We start from the raw sequence: 21,022 nt of genomic DNA, 5'->3' as shown, positions 1-21,022 counted from the left end.
GAACAAGTTTTGATACTAAGTATTTTTTATACTAGTAATAAGTATACTTAGTCTTCAAAATCGACCAGTTTTCCCACCTCTAGTTCGCACATGTTTCAGGTTTCCGAAATACTGATGTATGCGATAGAATAAGTAAGAAATCTTTTTTTTTAGCAAGAAAATGATTATATAAAATAGGTAATTGTGTGAATGTGACCGATACTAGTTTTCACATCATATTATGTCATCGATCAGCCAATTTTTCTGGAAAACTAGTTGCAAGAAACAACAGAAAATTGGGTTTTACGAAATTAATGAATTGATTTCTAATTAGATGAGCTCGCACGATATTCAATGACGAATAAAATATTCTTGTATTCAAATTGATCCAAATCTTGGTCCAAATTCTGACGTTTCAAAAGAAAAACAATGGCAGACGAAGAACTGCCACAATCGTCGGAGAGTAACATGGAGGATGGCTATGGACATAATATGTACTTATTTGTATGGAAGAAGAGGAACAATGTCACAAGTTGTCGAAAGACTTACTATACTCGTTACTTTACACACTGTCAAACATAACACGAACCAACATGGGGAGATATTATCTTTTTATACTAAACAGGATGAGAGGCTCAATGACAGCAGTTATAGTTCAACAGTATTGTATTTAGTAATAGAAGTGAAACAATCACAAACACCCGGGATTTGAGAAATTCACATAAATATATATTGTGTTCTCGACCGGGAATAGAACCCGGAGCTCCCTGGTGAAAGTCCAGCGCATTACGCACTGCACCACGAGAGTCTTAAGAGATAACATTTTTACGACAAAAGCTTTTCTACGAGGATTAAACATCACTTATTCACGTAATCAGATAAACGTATCGATTGAAAAGACACAGCACGTATGTACCGAACAGGATTCGAAACGTGAATCCCTGCCTCGCTGTTCAAACACGCCATATGATCTTACAGTGGGCGAAAATAACCATTATTGTTAAAAGCCGGACATCCGTTTAGTGCTCTAAGTACAGGTGAATTTAATTATTGTAGAATAATTAGACCTTACTTCACCCCAAAAAGACTGGCAAAATATGTATCTGATAATAAAAATAAACTGTTAGGGTGTACAATTGAGTAGTTTTACTAACATATTGCTAGGTTATGTAGATATATCTTCTTTCCGGGCCATACATTATTTTTCTCTATGATTCGAATCGAAATATATTAGAAAATACAGACTAGGTATCTTAAATAGAATATCAGATACAGTTAGGCAGGCAACTAATAATACTAGATTGAAAGCTTTTTAAGTGAGGGGAGAGTGATAAAAATATTAAGCTCAGTCGCTGCCCATAAAAGCAGACAAGTTAATTTATGTAAATACCAAAAAGTGTGGTATGCTCTGTCGTTGTTTATTTTTGGCTTTAACGATTCCGTTAAAATGTCTGTTTTTACGACGACTCCTCTTTCGCCGCTCGCAGGATTAAAAATATAATGTTGTGATCGAAAGCAGCCGTCAAACTATTTCTGTTGTCGGCCGCATGATGGGGACATCAACGTCTCCCCCTGTCTTAACATTTTTGAGACGTTTTGCCACTAAACTACAAATAACGTCGAGAAAGACGCGCGATAATGTGAGCGAAGGCAGCTGTCTTTTAAATACATCTTTTAATACAACATAAAATCAGTAGAGATAATAAAGTGTTTTCTGTATGTTCGGAATTGTTTTGAAATGATGTCATTCAATATTTTAACACTTCCCCCAGATATATAACTCTTCATAAGATAGCTTAGTTTAGCAATGCAGTTTTATAATGGAAAATAATGTATGTCCGACCCAAACGTTGAAACAATCGGAAAAATATTTGTATTAATTGTAATCGAAAAGTGCGAATATGAGCTTTGACTGTGGGTCGTATAAAGCTCTTAGTCTAATGAGTCCTAATTGTTAGTGAAAACATTTCCTTTTTAAAACGTACACTGGATAGTAAGTCAATGTTGTCGAATGTGATTGAATCATTGATAATCGATTATTTATTAAAAAAAACGTAGGATATCTCAGAAGTAACCTATCTTGTCACATTGATTATTTAAATATGTATATAAAATAATATAACCAATGGGAAAAACGTGACCATAATCGAAACAAACACTAAAGAAAAAATATGTTGATCCGGCCGCGGGATTCGACCATGTGACAGCAGGCACTAGGGCAATTAGGGGTGCACATTTACAAAAACTCAACCGCGAACAATTATTAATTGAGTTCTATAACTGGACTGGATCTAATTCGGTTTCAAATTCAAAAAATGTAGGCACATGAATGAAAAACGCCGTGTATGTTTTACTGCTTAATTATTAAGAAAAAGTTTTTTTAGTTAGTTTTTAGTAGACATGGCGAAAAATTGATTTGCTTCGCAGGAATATAAATAGTGTGACGTTGACACGAAATACAAATTAATATGGATCTGTCGAATAGTACATTGTTTATTGATGTACGACTACTTATCAGAGATTCGAATGAAATGTCTCATGATTAATTTTCTTTCGTATTTATAACCTATCAGTCACTAACACTGTTGAATTAAAATTAAATTGTTTATAAAGTACAGTTAACTGTATTAAAAAGAAGAGAGATTCATAAATTACGCGGGAAAATAACAACCGAAAAAGAGTTTAAAAAATATCAGTTCACTGTACGAAGACGCACAGTAGGCAAATCGACCGAGTCAGCAAGTCACAACCGCAAAACAATAATAATGTTTACACCGCTGCACTTCAAAATCCCGCCCAACCGCTGAGAGGCCATCGCTATGGCGCTTCATGCGGAGAGGCGTCGAAAAATTACGATTTTTCCCGACGCCGCACACACACACACACACACATACACACATACGCACGCACACAGTGACGTCGCGCGAAGTTTCACACACGGCGTCGAAAATTTACACGGCTATACCACACAACTGTCATTCCCACTGTGCGTCGGCCCACTAGCAACGAGATCACCTGCGGGACAACAATCACCGAAAAAAAATACTGACACTCAAATTAATTTCGATCAATCACCGAACAGCGACGAATTTTGTATTTATTTATTTAAAACGGAAGTAGAATTTCACGAGTCGCGCAATCGCCACAGACGCGTCCGCACGGTTAGGATCGTGTAACAGAACTGACTGAAAACCGCTTCGCAAGACCGTAAAATCGGCCATTGGAAAAGAGACGGAGCGCGCTATAAGAGCGAGACGCGCTGGCGTCACAGCGCTCGAAGCTTGAGCGGGAGCGGCGAAAATTCAACGAGGAAAAGCTTCGAGCCGAGCTTTTAAAGCTCGCGGAGTGTCGAGCAAGGAGCGAGACAAAGTATACATGGGCGGCTCAAGTGTGAAAAGGGTGTAATTTAAAATGTAAAATAACAGCGTTTGAAGCGTATGTCGTCTGTATAATAGAACACCACGAGAGTTGTATCAAGAAATAATTGAGCCCCTACATTAGAACGAATGGTCATCCGGTAAACCCATCAGCTTATTACAGGGCATATACTCCCACATAAAATCACAATATTAAAGTGGAAACGTCAGCTGAACATTAACACATAATATAGGTATATCAAGCGGATTTTTAGCCGAAGGAGGATTAAGAAAAGCCCTTGACATGAAAAGCGGTCTTGAAAAAAATCAAAATCGCATTGTGTAACTCATATTTGGCTCTTCTGTACTAAAAGTTTGCCGACATTTAGACTAGCCAATTCCTAGCAGATCACGGTAAATTTGGTGCCAAAATATAATATAATCTCAAACAATTCGTATTAATGCCAGTTTATATCTGGGAATAGCCGAAGATGAAATCTCACCAATAGGAACGGTTTGCATCACTTAGTCGGTTGCCGGTTGTGAAATAATAATAATCATCATTTTAAATGGGTCTTGAGTCAAGACTCTTGACTGTCTCTTTTTACCCAGTTCAACGGCCTCAGTTTAGGTTTCCCGACCCTACAATTCCCTTCCGGTTTAATGAAGTCCGCCTCTCTTGGGTTGTTGCTGTACATCGTGTATAGTTTGTGGGTGTACCTTCATCGCAATATGCTATGGCTCCGAAGACACATTGTTTAGTAAAACACCAATTAGCTATTTAAAACTACCGTATCATGACTGGTCATTTTAACAAAAATAAAAAAATATGGCGTTTACAATTTCTTGATTCGCCACTGTCCATAACACCACAACGGCGTCGGCCGAGACGGGTACATTATATTGAGAGTTTCCGCATTGGTATGAGAGGGACAGACAGCTTGTCCTCGCGGTTAAAAGCTCGCTCAGGGAAGCTTTGTCAAATAAACGGCGAGAGGAGAGAGCGAGAGGGCTCTACGGCGAGGAAGCGCGAGAGGGAGAGGGACGCAGGGCGAAATCACTGCACGCCTCGGACATTGCGATTCGCGAACAAGCGAGACTGATAATCGCGAGAGCTTTCGCAGAGACAGGGTTGTCACATCCACCAACTGTCAAAATAGTTACTTCCCTGATATTATCAAATTTTGGGTTCTATGAATACATAATATAATCTGGTCACGAGAGAACGGATTTTATCTAATGATAACATGTTTTTTCAAATGAGGCAACAAAAAAGATTATCATTCTTATTGTTTTACGATTTATACTGATGGCTACATAACTTTTGACGGCATAGGATGACACGCATTTGAATTAAAATCAAACACGTTTTAAATGAAATATTTTCGTTTTTTGACCGTACTGAAAAATTTACATTTCTCTAAGTCAGTTAAACTACCAACTGCTTTTAAACCTACTTCCAGTGTACAACGAGGCTTGAAATTGTATGCACAGCATCAATGCATTGTATCGAAATATACAATGAAAAAAATACAAATTGTAAAAAAAAAATCCTGGAAGCCATCGACCTGCAACCTACACACTTATATCAAATACTCAATAAAATCAGAACTGAATAAAAAGACAAAACCTTACATTGTGTTCAGTCGACACTGGTAAAACTACCAAAGGAAGAACGACACAGAAGTTTAATCACAGTGTGATTCTGGACATCGCGCGCAAAGGAAAAGATAACGCTCGACGTATTCGAAATGTGCTGGTGATGGCTGCTCATCGTATCCTGGATGGAGCACAGAGCCAATGTCTCAATACTGTATGAAGCTGACTGCGTCATAGTATGCGATTCTTCGGACACACCGCTCGCTGAGCTCAGAAACTCAGTCTCGAAAGGTTAATAGTTGTCAAATTAAAACCATCAGCCACAAGAACTGCAAGTTGCAGGTATAAGGAAAAATGGAGAAAACTGATCTCTACATCTGAAGTACCTACTCCAGAGTGGTCATGATCTTTAGACGTGAACACGAATATCGTTGTCGCTTTCCCTCCGCGGATCGTTTAAAATAATATTTTATGGACAAAAAAAATATAAAAAATAAAAGCACCTATAGTATTTTATTATTTAGATGCTCTCATCATGAACCAGAAATAGAATATTCGTTTCGAAAAGTGACATGGTATAAAAAAATTACTTTAGTCCATACCTACTCTTTAAAAATCAAATAGGTATATAACTGGTGTCAAAATCTGTACATACTGTACATATGGCATACACGCAATGGTAAATTTGTTACCAATCTTGATTGTACAGGTTCGGCGCTTTATCGTTGCAATTGCTTTCCCTCTAGAAGTGGCAGTTTTTAATCTCCTTGTTAATGGCTATTTTTTATTTTGGAGGACGCCAGAGTGCAAAATATTCGGCACGTTTCTAAATAAACAAGAGTGTGTTATTGTATTTAATAATGTCATTCGCGAGCAGTCAATCCCTGGATTAAATATGTGCGAACGTGCGAATGGAAATCCAGTCTGTTGGGAAAACAGAAGTGGAGAGCTGGAAAGAGAGAGCTCTGAATAATCCATCGGGAGTGGGGTAGACGGACTAGCTGGCGAGGCGCTGGTCTGAGCTTATTCGGAAAACTCGAATCGTAAAAACCGACACGACACGAATACCGATTGGGTCGAGGGGGGCGATTTCCCGACGGGGGGTGGGGGCGGCGGGGTGCATGGGAATCCGGAGGCTTTGCAAATTTTCCCCAAACATTTTTTTTCTCTTCGATGTTCCGCGCCTCACGTGTCGACAAACTTTTCATATCACCAAAACTATCATTACATTTAGTAAATATATTATACATAGGTATTACCTATTTTCGGAGGCTGCGACAAACAAACTAAGGAGTTCATCATTAGCGAACTTCAAATTCGACTCTCCTCGGTTTGGGTTGGAATCTTTAATTATTCGCCCATGTACCCCCCCCCCCCGCAGCTCCCTTTAATCAGATGGACGGACTTAATCATGGGTGGCAAGGGGGTCACAGGCTTTAAGTACCGCTGAATGCCGAGAGGAGTGTAGTCAAGCCGTAAATAAGACTGAGAGACAGCCAAATCATAACGGTCACGATCCTCAGTCAGAGGAAGTATTTAACAAAAACATATCTAGCTAAATAAGAGATCTGCGACTTCTAAGTTTGACCGTCTCAGTCTAGCATAATACAATCTTTGATAAACATCGGCTTTTAACTTTTAACTAATTCGGACTTCCGCGATGCTGACATGACCTGAAAAGTCGCAAGGGTTCTTGGAGGCAGTAGTGTTCATATGCCTAACCTACGGAGACTAAACGGCCGATAGTTCATCCCTTGATGAGTTAAATGTAAAATGGTCGAAGTGGGAAAACACTGATACGCACACATAAAATCTAAATATATATGTTATACAAATTGAAATCTGATGAATTCTTGAATATGGGAATTAAACTCGGGAACTTTAGTACGTCTGGAGCATATAACATTCGTAATAAATAGATTAATAATATGCTCGTGCGCCAGTTTTTTCCAACCGCTGGAGCGTGATACAGCTGGTAGGGGGAACAGGGTGGCAAAGGCCAGACTCAAACGGAAGCCAATATGCCCTTACCGACTCTACTTCAACAACTTTACTACCCTCTGCTCTGTCCAGTGGTTACCAAACCATTTCAAACGAAAAAGCAACATAATTTTCTAACATCACCACACCGTCCGCTTTTTTTAATAGAAGAAGTCGCGTATAACACAAACCTACTGTTGTGCAAAGAAAATTTTGCCGAAACAATTAAGCTGATTCGCAAATGGCAGAATGGCATTCAAACTGAATGGAATGTTCATCGATTAACACTTTACAGAAGTTTTAATATGTACGAATTTTAACAAAAACTTATTTATATGTTCCAATTTAAAAAAGTGAACAATGACCAAAACATTTGTCACGAATTATTGTACTGTTTCCCATGCGCGTATCATATCAATATTAAATTGCACCCACTGTGGAGCAGGCGTATCTTCAGGGAACTCAGAAATAATGAAATACCTAACGGGTAAGGAGAAGCAGGCAACCGATCTCGAGTAAAAAAGAATACGAGATAAATTTAAACACGTGTCAAGAATACGTCATACGTCGAATACTGACAACTGCTCTCGGCTTATGCATTGACGCTCATTTAATATTGGTGTTATACTATTGCACGTCTATAATGCGTGGTTCATTTTCGTAGGACACTCACACGTTCAAAACCCTGCGTCAAAATTTACTGGTTTGGTATATTTATAGACTATCGGAATTCTATTTATTATCTGTTCTGTGCATCTCATTATGTATTTAATAACTGACACACCTTTCAATATGACGGGTACGAATTACGCGGCTAGTTCAAATTTACATGGTTTTACTATTATTATTTATTCAATGTATGCTTGTGAACGGGTCCGAATACTACCACAAAATCGTCTTTTCTTCTTCAGTTTTGAAGCGGAAATTTCAATTCACCTTCTCAACTTAATACAAAATCAATCTCACACCTAACATTCAAACAAAAAATCTAAACCGATAATTTTAATAAGGTTTCTTGGAGAATAAACGTCCGCGTGTTGCTGTCATTCGACCGCTGCTGTTGTATACCAAACGCAAGTAAGTGGATATAATACGTTAGTGCACACGTACCCACATGTATTTGATATTATATTATGTCAGGGGTGCGCAAAGCATCCTGTGCTGTGACGCCAGGGGTGACTCGACACGGGAAACTCGATCGGGTTCGCAACGAGGCGGCCTCTTTGCATTGACGCCTCTCGCTTTGCAGGGGGTGAATTTAACAGGTCAAATATTATGTAGCGCGTCATAATATATGGCACACTGAAATAATAATAAATTACACTACGCTAGTTTGGAACGGCTAATAGCACGTCAACCATTGTGATTTTGTGGTGAATATGTACAGATGATTTGTAACCATAAATATTTGCCGTATAGTATCTATGATTAATTATGAATATAATAATAATTGTTTTCTGAGCTGTTCCATTTTGTTAAATACAAACTATTGAGACAGTGCCTATCATTTATTGCAGTCTCTTTTCTCGGTTAATGGATTCACACGACTCTCACAATAATATTATACTCAAATGAAAATGTAACTAACTACCTGAACCATTCAGAATGACTAAAAGATGAGTAATTAGGTTTCTTATATCTTTCAGTACTCTGATTAAATCTAAGTGAAACATAATTCTGTGTGCGAATGGAAAACGGAGATATAAGTCTAAAATTACTATTTTCCATGCGAACCAAAAGAAGGTTAAATTGTGGACGACTTTTGTACTATACTAATCTAGTAGCATTTTTTCGATTCATCCCTTTCTACCTTCATACTTTTTTGAAATACAATTACAAAATACTGATCAATGATATTCAATTTCGCTTTCGGTTGAATAGGCCAGATGGTTTCGGCCAACTATCATTCGTACATACAATACACATATTTTTAAGGTAATCGGAAGTGTACGGTTGACGTCACTGGTGCTGCGGGCAAAAGCTAATAGAGGCGGCACGGGACTGTGGATGGAGAGGGCGTCAACAGATCGACTGCTGCGGTTGGCCTTGCCAGACGGCAGGGCGCGCGCCGCTTCGTGACTGACTGATTAATTCCCGGACCGGCATCACGACGCGCGCCTTCTGTCTGCCCGCGGATGCCCCCCGAGGGTTCGTCATTTCCCACGACACTCACTAAGTCATTTCTCGTCGCAATTTTTCAACCACGCCACATGCGAGTTGCTACAGTTAACCCGATTGCAAAGTGGATCCATCGTTGCCATTAAAATTATATCATCATCTACCAGTGGCGAAAGGTGGAGGTAGGCTGTATGATACGACATAAATAGTGCACACACTAAACTTTGTCAGTCACAAGTATTTATTTTCATCGAACTAACACTACAAATTGCAAATAGTGTTGGTTAGTTTTTTTAAATTCAATTAAAACTCGTAAAAAACGTAACCAAGCCATAACAGATAATACCTAAACGACTTTTTATCGGATCGCCCATAGCATAACTAAACCAATATGGTTTGGCTTAGACAGGATTTAATTGAATTTTAAAAATTAACCAGCACCATAATGCAATTTGTATTCTTAGTTCAATCGAAACAAATAAGTATGACAGACAAAGTTCAGTGTGTACTATTTATGTCGGATCTTAACGGCCTACTTCCGCCCCTTACCACTGTCATATACTAAGCTGATGGGTTTAAATTGCCATTCTCTAAAGCGAAGCTATATTATCTTAACAAACGTTTTTAATCCGTATTTAATCTCCAGTAAAATTCCATAAAATGACGATTCCGCTTGACTTTCGCATGCACTACTCTTGGGGTGTGGGAAGGAAATCCCAGACAGAAAACGGCACGCCAACACGTAGGTAAATGTGTGAGTCATCTGCTCTCAAAGATATAACCACCCATATAGTATAATAATTATACAGGATAGTTCTGCATTTGAAATCAGAGATGAAGAATACATAATATAGTAAGTATTACCGGCCAAGGGTTTAATCTATCAAGTACGTCCCGCAATTTTCAATAAATAAATAAAACGTCCCGGTGCATCACCATGCATGATCAACGACGAGTCTTGTCACAAGATTATTGTGGGGAAAACGGAGAAAATAAATTATACCAATACGTATATTTATTGAATTTACAACGCGGGATAACACCAAACTTTGGCTGGTGATAGGGTACCTACCATGGCCGACTATATTCAGGCCGTGACACTGAATTGCGATGATAGTGTTAGTTATTAATTATCTTTGAATGTAATGCGGTTACCTGTTGGCAGTAAAATATTTTTGATTGCGTATTTCGTTCAAATTATTACAAATTATTTCAATATTCAAAAGTCATCATCTTTTAGTCATATTATATGCGAAGTATGAGCAATAACTAGCACTACCATCGAATTGTACAGTTTCGTGTCACGGCCTGACTATAATGAACCAGGCGGCCTTGGTACCTATACCTATATACAGCGTTATTGATTGGTACTACTGTAATAGAGAGAATAATCACTAGCGATTCCAAAACGTTTTTAGTAAGGCTGAAATGATAACTATAGTAAAATTAATATTCTCTGCTAGCGGTATAAAATGCATTATTTGGAAAAACTGCCTTAAATGAATCTGCAATTTGAAATTACTAGCAGCTAACGTAATTATTAGCCTAACCCTATACAGTACTATTTATTTAGTTTCTCTTTGTAGGTATACAAAAAGTTATATTTGCACATAAGGTTTTACTTGAACATTAATTGTATCTGAACACATTAAAATTTAACTGTCTGTATACAATCGTCATTTTATTCACAAACCAATATAATTATATATCCTATAGGATCTGAACAAAGGCATTAAGCTCTATTTTCATCGTAAATGACGATATTCGCAATTGTGCTGATTAAGTTTCTTCAACAAAGGTCACGTTAAAAAACCCCTCTGATTCTAGTTAAAAGATCTCTACCTAGGTGGGTATTACCCGCCTTCTCGAATATATTTTTTCACAGACGAAAACAGCAAACCCACAGAGAATCCTGGCGTATTTTTTGGTCTAGATATAAAATTCCGTAAAAAAAAAAACCTTCATAAATTTATTCAACAGACAGACACCCGGTCGAGTGTCTCCCCTCCCGCCCGCTTCACTTTGCCTCCGACCAACTTTACTCTCTACATATAATTATTATTGCTATTATCAACCCTCCTGGCTGGTTCAACATTTACAATTTGGTACTTATACACACACCCTCAAGTACACTTGCCGCACACCACCGCAGCGGTTTTCGAACTGTCACGAGGGGAGTGCCCTCCAAAAACATGTTGGTTGCTTTAACCGCGGAAATTTTAATTCAACATGGAATCATCGTCATCACGTAATTGCTTCAAGATCTCGCAAATATGATTTATTTCATATACAATATTAAACACAGACGAAGTCTGTGTCGGGTTTAGGGACGTGGAAGCCCGAAGAACTGACTGATTTTGAGTCCCCCCACGATACAAAACTATTATTGAGGATGACAACGATAACACATAATATTGGTGGTATATTTTTTGTGTACAAGTACGTGTCGGTTTCGAGTAACCGATTTATATCAGGCCTATTTTTATGTTAGTTCCAGGGATTTTATTATGATTTGGGTAATATTTTAATAATTGTATGTCTGGTTTAAACTGTTTCTAGACCCCTTTAAAATATTCTGACGAATCGATTGCGTCATCTGCGTCAAACCTGGATGAAGTAGCAGCGTTTTCGCATTGGCGGATATATCTTTGGGTCATAGGTACATCCATCAATAATAAATCGAGGTGTATCGCGACGCATAGGGCATAATATATTGATGAAAGGGTATTGTTTTACCTCTTGTGTGTTTGGCTGTGTGACAGGGTTTTCTACGCTAAGCTCCACTTCTCCCAAGTATGGTAAGACGATTACCTGGAAGGAATTCTACCTCGTCCTCTCCTTCCTTCAACCTGACCAATTGACATTACGTTTGCACATTTATGAGCATTTGTGTTATAATCAATTCGATCTGATATCTGACAAAAATTCATTTTTCACTTTTTTGAAAATTATATGTATTTTTAATCTTGTTTTATTTTTTTTCCTGTCCTGATACTTTATTTATAGTTCATGATACATATACAAGTTTTCCTTCAAAACAATGTCAAAAGTTAAAAGGAGATACAAAGATTCGGAGCCGCCGAATTTAGTCGAGTGGGGGAAAGCTCCCGTATTATACAGCAGCGGACGCACACAAAGAAAACCACCCCGCGTGTGTGGTGGTGTATATCTCGCGTGTGTACATTAGCCAGTGGCTCCCCGCTTCTGCGTCACGGCACATGATCGCGGCGAGGGCGGCCGTGAGCTGGCGGGCGCAGACGAGTTCGCATGGAGCGAGGCAAGGCAAGGCGCACAGTCAACAACAGGTGGGCTCGCTCGCTTTGTACGTACGGAAACCACTTCCATGTCCGGGAGGGGGTTGTTAAGAACGCAGTGCCGTAGATTTTAACTTCTCATCAGCACGGTGATTTAAAACTGAATAAAATATGACGAAGTATCAATTAATGGACGAAACTACATGCCGATGATTCGCATCGCCAAATAAACAACTGGCAAACAAAAGCAAAAACATAATAATTGTCTTTTGCTTCGACTAAAAAAACTCGCAATTATTGTCCTGATTTGCGGGACGGAACTGTCGCCGTGTTTCATTATCCTGTCCCGAATATCTTACCATTCGTTTTTAACGATATCAAACGACAAAAGCCAGTAGGTATATCCGTGTTCCTCAACTGCTCAAAGGATAAAGATGCCAAATAGAAAGTGTCAGTTTAACGACAATTATATATTATGAAAGAGTGGCCTTCGTAATAAAATGGCACCCAGAATTCGAAGCGTTGTTGCTAAGTAATGATAAAAATCACTCATAAGTTATACAGTATATTAAGTCAGCTGAATTGGAAGAACCAGAGCTTCCGTTGGACCGATCAGCTATTGCAACATAGTTTCCATGAGACAATCATTTGCAACAATAAAAAGGAGAAATTACAGCACCCATTGGAACACCATTTGAATACTCAACATTTTTTTTAAAACAAGTAAAATACAATCAAAGTAATAAGTCAATATTTCAACTTTAAGTGTACCTACTTCTACGCATACGTGCAGAATGAAAAGGAAATAGAGGAAACAGAATATTCAAGCAATGTCAATATAATATGACTTACTATTATATTTTTTTTGGATATCACCACCACCAACACTTTAAAAACGAGACTTGGAAAAATTGAAATTGCATGTACCTAGATGGAACGGATTTTTTTAAAAACGAAATGGAATTTTAGGGTAACTTAAAATGCGATTATTCCGATTCAATTCTCTTACTTTTCAAAGAATATCAATTATCTAACTAAAGAATCGACTTTAACCGCCCATCTTTATTTTAGAGTTTTAGACCAATACAGAAAATGTGAACGTATGCTTGTATGAACGGATAATTTCGTCAATCTGTGATAATAATTGTCATTTAAATAGGCGCCGCGCCGCCCCTGCTCAGAGTGAGTCAATTGAACCCCGCAGTGCGCGCGCCAGTGTAGTGCTAAAAGGGGGTCAGGAAGTAACTCTGAAGGCGAAAAGGGGTGCCGGAGGGGGGCGGACCGCTAACGATGTTCCAGCGATAACCCATCCAGTCCGCATTTTATTTATTCACCAGCACACCCCAGCGGCCCCGGCGCAGACCCAACCAGGGTGACCACGTCAATGGAAAACGTTTATCTATTATAGAGTAGACGAAAAAAAATACAATAAATACAGTCGAACTCGGTTATTACGATCACGGACATAAGAAGATCTCGGATGTAATGAGGAAACATAAGTTGACATTTTAGTTTATGATTTTCTCCATACATTTATTCACTATTATAACGACCTACTTATATATATACCGAGCAAAAATAGCATCAAAAATATTCTTAAAACTGTTAATGTGTCGATCATTTAAAAACATTTTCGACCCTAAGCAATAAAATCCGACCGTAGACCAATGCCGCCGGAATCGGATTACGTGTATGACACTATTTAGGTGTCTATGTCGAGCAAATTCAGTCGGTCCCATCTTCCTCGTAGTAATAACCAAGTTCGACTGTAGTTAACTCTCGATTTACCAGGGTCGTGTTAACTGGACGGCAGATTAACCGTGATGTAAGTTTCGAGGTTAAAAAAATCATATTTACCTCTTTTTGCATTTTGAAAGAATAATTTTGCGGTGGGTACGTGGTGGGTTATTTTTTGACATTTCAATTAAATGTTGTGTTTGTGGTTGCCATACTGAGAAGAGGTAGTAAGTAGCGATACCCTCTTAACGACATCACAAAATGAGCCAAGAGATTTCACTATGATTTTTGTGAGAGACATTAAGATTGTTTTAGCCTGGTCGCACATACAAAATGTCCGATAGTGAGGCAGTACATCAAGTTACATGTGTTTTTTGAATGACGGTTGAAGTCGAGACAAGTTTGTATTGTCGACCGGGCTTATTGTATTATTAAAAAACCAAATTATAGGATTTAATGACGATGAATGAAAATAACTGTCTAGTAATTATCTTAAAATATGATTAACACGCCATTATTCCGCAATGAATTATATTGACTTAAATAGCAATTCCAATATATTTTAATATTGCCTTAAATTTAAAAATCATGACTCCCATATAAGTTATATTTCTTTAGGGAATTATCAAACACCCATGTAAATATGGATATAAAAATATGAAAATAAAATTACGTATGTAATTCCAAAACCCAGATCTGTACCATACATTTATTGTCACACTATCTTAGTAACAGAGAGGGCGTATTAAATTGATACGGTGGGAAAGAGACAGCGAGCGAGTAAGTAAGGTGGTTTGTTGGCAGTGGCAGCTGACAACTATCACTTCGCAGGGAGGAGGTGGCGGGACGGAAGGGGTGAGTTGGGACCAGGGCAGGGTTGAAAGTTCAACAGTATTATCGGGAGGGTGCGCACCTACACTATCTATTCAAACAACAAATTTATACATTCCTTTCAAAGTACAAACTAATTTTCTCTACATGGATGTCGGGATAGATAGGTACTTTGCGTCATATGAAGGCCGACATATTAATTTGCTATTACTGCAGGGTAATCCAAAAGTATTTATGTTATAACAGAGTATTTTTTTGTGTCTGAGTGTCTGAGCAATAATAGTTTTTTTGTGGATTGGTTGTGATTAAACCCAATCCTAGATCCAAATACACTCGTGTTAATTGTAAAAAAAACAATCAAATTTTATCCAGCCATGGATACAAACTCGTGACCGACCGTGTCCGGAAACTTTTACCTATGCAGTTTGTTAGCAGTTAGTTGCAGTTAGAAATGTTGTATCGGAAATAATATATGGCCGTATATTAAAGACCGTCCAACCTCTTTGGGTCTTATAGTACAGACATAAAATTCATGTTTAAATAAAACACGGTTCTTGTCGGTTTACACTTTACAGCAGGGGACGGCAAACTTTTCGGATGAAGAGCCAAAATTCAGGAATACAAAATGAGCAGCGGGCCGCAAGTAAAATACCATTTTTATATGTACACTATTTTTTATTATCATGAATAAAAAAATATTACAAAAAAAAACAATCTAATGAGAGGAATGTAACTGTTTTACGTCTTTTAACATTTTTTTAAATTCAGGTGTTGATTTTTTAGTTGAGTAAGGCGTTAAAAGATAAAAACGTCAATCTTTTTCAAAAATATAATATTGCTCGGGGGCCGCAGAAAAACACGTGGCGGGCCGCGGTTTGCCCGTGCCTGTTTTACAGGAAGCCAGCAGCAAACAAATTTTGAAAACAGCTGATATACTGGAGTATTTGTTAGGTTAGGCTAGATTTCCATTCTTGAATTCATGAATTTTGACAAAATCAGCTATGAAAATTGAATTAACGTTCATATTGAATCTAATAAAATTCGAGACCGTATAGTATACGGTTATCTCTTTCCGATAAGAAAGCTCACGCGAAATGTTTCACATACAATTTACATGTAACCGTGACCAACAGGTCTGCAGTGCAGTGCACTAAAATTCTATTAGATATTAGAAATGTTTGCCTATATTTCAAGCTATTGATCCACTGACTATAAGAACCATCAGGCTTTTCAGGTCCCGTCAAGCTCGCATGCAGCAATGCACGAGTCTTACTTCTTAACAATCCGGCATGGATGTAGGCCACCTCCTGTAGAAATCTCCCATCAAAGTTTTTTTTACAGGTAATGGGTGTAAGCTATTCTCACCGAAAAACTCTACCGATAGTGAAATGATTAAAATTATAATTTGTTTAAAAAAAGACTGATGTGTTGAGATATTTGTTCACATAGGTCTTAGGTAATACATGTGTTTTATTTAAATTTAAAAAAAAACGCAAAAATACCCCCACACCCCCGTGCTACATCTGAATAAAGTAAACTATACACCAGTGTCAATATTCCCTAAGGGCCCTAATATCAATGTGAAATAAAACTAACCAAGTAAATAAGAACATCATGAATAGATAGATAAAAGTGGAATAACAGATAACAACAAAACTAACATGTCAACGAAACTTCCAGTGAACAGAAATGTTGTCATTTTTAAAATTACTAAAATATTTTTCAATTGATACACAATGGTACCTAAAAGTAAAAAAGCTCCACAACATAAATTGAATAATTGCAAATTCATAGTTATTATAAACTTTTAATAATCTAATGATTGGTTTGATCAATGATTAATAATTGAATAAATGCACTTACCGCGGATACGAGTGTCCCTAGTATTTGGATAATATTTTTTAAAAATAGCTAGCAAGTATTTCAACACTAATCAATTGATGCATGCATACAATAAATGGGAATCATGGTTTCATGACAAAAATAACACAAGTTGAATAATGTCTTTTGTGTTGTTTTTAATTTAATTGGTTATCAACTTAATCTTAAAACACAGTTCTTCCATGTAATTTACCAGTTAAATAGAAAATGACAGTGCCCTTTATCCATTGAGAAAGTGTGAATGCCAAGGTATACACAGAACTGAATTTATTAACACCCTTCGAAAATCTTATATTTGATTTATGAACACTTAAAACATTCGCAAATTAGTACTGAAATTTCATTCCTCTCGCACTCATGCCGATCACTCCAATAAGTAATGGGATGTCTCAGACAGGCCACGGGAGAAAGGGGATTGATTAATTCATGTGTGGACGCTGGCTATTAAAACATCAATTTCAAGTATGTAATTTGTAAAAATGTGCACTTTTGTAAAAAAAAAAAAAAAAAAGTTAGGAGTATGGAATTTAAACATTAAACTAATCGATATTAAAATTTTGAAGAAATTTTTTTTTTTTGATTTTCATTAATTTCGTTTCTGATCATAGATGTGCCTACCAAATTGGGTCATAAAATGTCCGGATTATTTTTATTACCATCGTAAAATAAGTAATTTTTGATGTTTTAAGAAAAGTCTGTCATAATTTTCAATGTCTGGCTCATGAAATAGTGTACTTTATTACGATTTATTGAATATTTTTATATGCCAGGGACTCTGAAATCATTTCGAATTACGAAATTCGAATTAAAGGTATGGTTTTATATGAAAATATGTATTTATGTTCAAGGGACTTTTTTTCGGGAAAATTTCGAATTACGACGAATTTCGAATTATCAGTGTTCTTACCAATGACGTTTTACTGTAACACCCTCGCCACTCATCACCAAACATGTTGCCTAAAGATATACATGTTTTTTACATTTAACATTTACATACATTTTCTCACCACAACCTTTCATAAAAACCTTCAGAGAAAACGGTCAGCGGCTGGAAATCTAGTAGATACAAAATACAACATTTCATAGAAGACAATAATATGTTGGCTTTATCCCGCCTGAATTTATGAAGATGGATGTGGTAAATGAAATATATAGTGGAACAATTTTACTTTGAACATTCGCAGATGCAATATCTTCTAGTACCTATGATGTAATTACGCATGGCAAATGTGATTGCTGTTACAATTTGTATCGCGGCCTATATTTACATCAAGAATATTGCATTGTTTTTCTCACTCCGCGGCCCTCTGACTATGTTTAGTTTTCAGTCAAAACTATCAAATGCTAATGTAATATGTTTATATATCTGTACCCGGGAGGCATAGGGCATCATCCATTTTTGCCAAAAATGACTTTTCAACACAGGAATACTTAAGTTTTTTCCCTCTATCTAGGGGTATATAACAGTATCTCCAATTTGGTATATTAACAGAAATAGTAGTGTATAAAACAACACTATATCCATTTTCATTCCGGGGCATATAACACTATGTGGACATGCAGTTATATGCGTCTAATTATTTATTTTTCCAATAACATCATATCCACATATCGTTGTATGCCTCTAAGAACTTTTTCACTTTTAATCTATGGTAACTGATATTGGATGATTATTGAGTGTCAATTTCACGAAATATAGCAGCTACTTTCATATAAAAGACCCATATTGTAATTTTCGTTCAAACACGCGCGTTAACATAATTTTACTCCCTACTTTAATTAAAGTTTGTCAATTTATGGCTACGGCCGTATGTTGTAGCTTAACCACTGGGGAATGCCGTATGGCGTATTTCAAAAAAACACTACCTTATTCTTAAGTCAATAATTATTATAAAGCAATCATTATTCATAGGATGTTTATCACACTTGAATGGTCAAAGACATAGCTTATAATGAGTATCTTTAGAATTATCTTCAAATGTGTTAATCTTGCCGATTTTTTGAATAATAAAATGCCTAATTCTTGTCGAATTTGGGATCACAGAGATTATCAATATAATTTTTTATCGTGAATATTTTACTAAAATTATCTCGTCATAAATTATACTAATGGTTTTATAAATGCGTTTAAAAATTAATAAACGTAAAAAATCTTAACACCGCTGCACATTCATGTACCGAAATATGACTATATTCTAAAACATTAGAGCGAGAGGTTTAAAAGAATACTATTTTATGTAACAAAAATGCTTTATGCAGTCATCAAATGTTTAAAATAAATATAAAGGATAATAAGGCTTCAAAATTATATAAATAGATTATCTACAAAGTTTAAGGAGTGTCCAGGATTATGGTTTGAAAATACAATAAAAACTCAATTTTGACCTACGACGAGCATGTGGGCCGTTAAGAACCTCCGTGATTGGTACGAGTGCAGCTCCACTGAACTGTTCCGGGTAGCAGATGACAAAGCTAGGATCGCCTTGATGGTGGCTGACCTCCGCTAGGGCATGGTAAAAAAAGAAGAAGATACCCTTTGCATAACATACAAGACTAAACAAGTAATCATCGATATTGTCATACCCCACACCCATTAATAATAAAAAGTATAATGATATGATGTCCTATTCGACAACTCAATGGAGGGCATTCAGGAGACAATCGACATGTTGCATGACAACTCGTCTCGCATTGGTTTGAAAATCAACGCGAAGAAAACCAACGTTTTATGCAACAGCACCTGTCCTAATCCAGATTTCCCTCTGATTAGTGAGGGGCAAAATATCGAGAGCGTCGACAACTTTAAATACCTGGGGGGTAGACATCACGGGAGATGGCATTTTGGAGAGAGAGCTCGCTATCCGAATGGGAATGGCTGGAGCAACATTCAACTCGATGCAGAATGTCTGGGACTCACGATTGTAGTCGGTCAAAACCAAATGCCGCCTATTTGACACTTGCATTCTGACGGTGCTGCTTTACCGTAGCGAATCATGGCACCTTACGAAGGCTCAGAGCAACCGTATACAGAGCTTCGAAAACAGATGTTTGCGACGGATACTGGGTGTGCGGGTGTGCTGTAGTATGCCTTTAGGAGCAACGAGGAGATAAGAGAGCGTACCAAGCAGCCTCTCATCACGCTGAGAGTGAAGAGGCGGCGTTGGACCTGACTCGGCCACCTGGAAGGCCGCTAAATACCATCTATAGAGTGTATATGGCGGAGCTACGGGATGCTGGCTTGACCTGGAATGATGCAAAACGACTGGCGAGCGACAGAGATTCTTGGAGGCGCCACGTGGTGTCCATATGCTCCAGCTAAGGGGCGGATATGGCTGAAGAAGAAGACTTTCTTGCCTTCATATTGTTATGATTTTTATAAAAAATTAAAACATGGAGCCAATTCTCATGATTAAACTGAATGTGACATTCCTGATGACAACGAATCATATTAACTCTTTGGTGGAATATTGTAAATCATTTTTTTTTATTTCAGAAGTACAATAAAATTATATTTTGTTTACTATATTATTCTTAAATTCCTCCATCATGTCCAAATTTCTACAATGTTATGTATATTTACTTAGGGCAGCGGTTCCCAACCGTGGTACGCGGGTGGATAGTTGGTGGTACGCGAAAAATAATCAGTAATGGCGGACATAAAAAGTTAAAAAAAAATCATTGAATCATCATTAAAAAAATTGTCTCGTTTTCATCAGAAGAATTTTTACATTTACCGTGTTTAATTAATTTTATATAGGTACACGTATTTTCTATTAATATCGGTAATTTTTGGAAAAAAATTGCCTGCAGCGCATTTCATTTTTTTTATACAAATAATTTAATTTAATTCTAGGTAAGTAATTTTTTTTTTAATAAAAATTAGTTAAAAAAAAAACTTTTTTAAATGTCCTGGTTTTGAATTTCGACAAGAAATGAGCTTCGGCACCTTTTAAAAAAAAAAAAACATTTTGATATGTAAAGTTCAAATTAATGTCTCATTTTTATCAGAAAAAGTAAAACCTTTGGTATTTTTTTTTAAACTTAAATAAATTGAGTCCTGGGAAATATAGTCACCCTATAAAATTTACAATGCAAATAGAATAACAAATTTCTCAAAATACAATCATTTTTATGAAGTGGTACAATTAAGCGTGATGTACTACCAAGTGGTACGCGAGCCAAAAAAGGTTGGGAAACGCTGACTTCTTTTGACTAGAGGGACAAAACACCACGTCCATTATAAATTGTTTCATTCAATTTTTTTAAATTCTTCATTTCTTAAAATCG

General features: G+C 37.0%; 1 protein-coding gene across 1 annotated transcript in view; it reads right to left on the bottom strand.

Annotated features, from left to right (window-relative positions):
* Nucleotides 1-21,022, bottom strand: part of px (MAP7 domain-containing protein plexus) — a 140,604-nt gene that overhangs the window by 65,861 nt on the left and 53,721 nt on the right. The window lies entirely within an intron of this gene.

This window comes from Rhyacophila brunnea, unplaced genomic scaffold, assembly GCF_057557595.1.
Source record: "Rhyacophila brunnea isolate RB1 unplaced genomic scaffold, BYU_Rbru_1.0 scaffold_12, whole genome shotgun sequence".
NCBI classification, from domain to species: domain Eukaryota; kingdom Metazoa; phylum Arthropoda; class Insecta; order Trichoptera; family Rhyacophilidae; genus Rhyacophila; species Rhyacophila brunnea.
The sequence above is the reverse complement of the archived record's forward strand: the minus strand, read 5'-3'. Positions and strand labels throughout refer to the sequence as shown.